The following is a 3277-nucleotide window of genomic DNA, read 5'->3' as shown; positions in this document are numbered from 1 at the left end:
AGAGCTATAAAATTAAGTAGAATCATTAATGAATATATTTGAAAAGTAATTTAATAACTCTGCTCTTTTTCTAGTAACTATACATGATAATGTCCTTAATTCCCTATATATTTTATTAGGGAGCAAAACCTAATAAACAGGGAAATTGAATGAGGGTTTTACACCAAGCACTCCAGTGCAATTTTGCAATGATGAGGAAATCATTTGCACTTATCATGTTTTTATTTCCCTAACTGCTATGCCTCAAAGCCATTTTTAGTAATATATAGTTCCATATACATATTAGGCATAATTAAATTATATATTGTATGTCCTAACATTTAAATTTACACTACAGCTTACTGCCGCCTAATGAGTGTGTTTTTAGTGTTATAAGTACTGGGTTAAACAAACATTCACTGTGCCATTTATTAGCTGTGTGATCCTGGGTGAATTTCAGACTCTCTGAGCCTCAATTTCCTAAAATTCAGATAATATGTGTTCAATGTACGGAATTATTGAATATAGTGTATAGGAAATGCTTTGTAAAATTTTAAGTATGCAAACATTTATTAGCTTCTTGTAATAATGTCCTGAAGCCCATGCTGGGAATTGTCTAATAAGTGATACAAATTTCATAATAAGCACTATTTTATTTATGAAGTAACCTGGAATTACAAGTTACAGAACTCCATGTTTCAGTATGTTGTACAGTATTATACATTCTAAATAGATGATGTGTCTTTTGAATGTAAACAGAAGAATAAGAGGAATAGCCTGGCTGGTGTGACTCAGTTTAGTCCATGCATCAGGAGGGTGCCAATTGGATTCCTGGTCAGGGTACATGCCCCAATTGCGGGTTCGATCCCCAGTAGGGCGCAGGCTGGAGGCAGCCAATCCAAGTTTCTCTCTCATTGATATTTCTCCCTCTCTCTCTTCCTTTCTGTTCCTCTTTCTGAAACCAATAAAAAATATTTTTAAAAATATATGAGCCCTAACTGGTTTGGCTCAGTGGATAGAGCGTCAGCCTGCAGACTTAAAGGTCCCAGGTTCGATTCTGGTCAAGGGCATGTACCTTGGTTGTGGGCACATCCCCAGTAGGAGGTGTGCAGGAGGCAGCTGATTGATGTTTCTCTCTCATTGATGTTTCTAACTTTCTATCCCTCTCCCTTCATCTCTGGAAAAAAAAATCAATAAAATATAATATATATATATGAGTAATATATGGGTTATTAACATTAATAACTCATGTGTACAAAATACCTTGCAAGAGATTATACTTATTTTATTTAAAAAATGATCCGCTGCCCTATCTGGTTTGGCTCAGTGGATAGAGCGTCGGCCTGTAGACTGAAGGGTCCCAGGTTCGATTTCGGTCAAGGGCACTTGCCCGGGTTGCAGGCTCAATCCCCAGTAGGGAGCGTGCAGGAAGCAGCCGATCAATGATTCTCTCTCATCATTAATGTTTCTCTCTCTCTCCCTCCCCCTTCCTCTCTGAAATCAATAAAAAAAATATATTTTTAAAAAGGTGATCCTCTTAAAATTATAATCCCCCCAAATCTTATTCAATTAATTTGGAAGTAGTTTATAAAGATAGTTGTAAGATATACACTGAACCAAAATATTGAAAATAACACCTGGGTGAGAGTTAATAAATGTATAAAATCAACAGGAAATTTATCAGAAAATCAAAAAATATTACATTTTTATATATACCAGCAAATTTTAACTTCAAAACATCTTATAATATATTCTTATTATAATGTCCACTACAAATATACACAGTAAAACTTAACCAACTTAAATGTACATTGTCTATCCAATTGTTTTGGAAAGCCTCAAATACACTACAGTTTTTTCATTCAATAGTTATATTTTCATTGTAACACGTGATACTAACAATAAGGCGTAAGTAGGAAAACTAGTGTGAGGAAAACCCAGAGCCCTGGAGAAAATGAGGGAGCATTCCTGGGCACCAGTGATTGAGTCTGTTCTGTAGGGATGCTCCTCTGATAACTCTGCAGAAGAAATTATTGCCTCAATATTTATATCTCTATTTCTCTGTATCTAATTTAACAACTCATTTAACATGCTTGTAATTCCTGAGATAATATTAAAAATCTGTTTCATAATTATGCCTCAGTTCTTACATGGCATTTAAATTCCTAGCCATTAATATATGACTGGTCTGCTAAGGTTGTAATTTGAAAGTTAATTCCTATTGACTAAAATTAACCAATGCCCAATGCATTTTTATCATATGATAATAAAACATTGATTTTCATTTGATCAAAGTATAAAATGCCAGTAAATGATCTCTGATGGGGATGGAAAGAACCAACGCAGAATTTCTTCTGAAAACAAGTCCTTGCCTAGAACACATTCTGTTAGATACCTATAATTCAGGATCTTCTTTGTAAGCCATCGGTATTTTGTTGACATAAGGCACCCAAAATAGCATTACCTTCTTGACCCAGAAGCCAATGATAGGGTGTCCTGGCTGTGATGATATCATCCACATCTCGTATCTGAACTTTGAAGGACAAGAGTTGATTTAAAGCCTCCCTATTGCTTAACATAGTGTTATGCCATAAAAAATAATAGCCACCCCCCCCCATCCAAAACAGTATTTCATGCCATCCAATATAGCTGCAAAATATTGTTAAAAATATGTTATCTATAAAACACTTTTTAAAAGTATATTTTAATTCAATTTATATCCAAATACTTTTTCAGAAGATTAACTCCACCCAACCCTCCAGGTGCTACCTCAGAAGTTAAAAATGTTTACACTAATTTGAAAGAATATATGCATCCCTTGCAGTTTTATTTACAAGGTCCAAAGATTTCAAAGTAACCCAAGTGCCCATCAGTAGATAAGTGGATAAAAATGCTGTGGTACATACAAAATGAGAAGCTACTCAGCCATAAAAAAGGAAATCTTATCTTTTGCAACAGCATGAATGGACCTAAGGCTATTATATTAGGTGAAATAAGGTAGTCAGAGAATGACAAATGCTATATGATTTTAATGAGAAAAATAAGCAAAAAAGCAGAAACAGACTCATAGATACAGAGAACAGATCGACATGGATCAGAGTATTAGAGGGATGGGTGAAAAGAATAAAGGGATTAAGCAGTACAAATTGGAAGTTGCAGAATAGCCATAGAGATGCAGATTGCAGCATGGGGAATCTATATCTATAAAAGCCTAATGACTGGTTGACCAGTTGCTATGATGTGCACTGACCACCAGGGGGCAGGTATTCAATGCAGGAGCTGCCCCCTGGTGGTCAGT

This window comes from Myotis lucifugus, unplaced genomic scaffold, assembly GCF_000147115.1.
Source record: "Myotis lucifugus unplaced genomic scaffold, Myoluc2.0 scaffold_637, whole genome shotgun sequence".
Taxonomy (NCBI): Eukaryota; Metazoa; Chordata; class Mammalia; order Chiroptera; family Vespertilionidae; genus Myotis; species Myotis lucifugus.
This window is presented reverse-complemented; position numbering follows the sequence as displayed.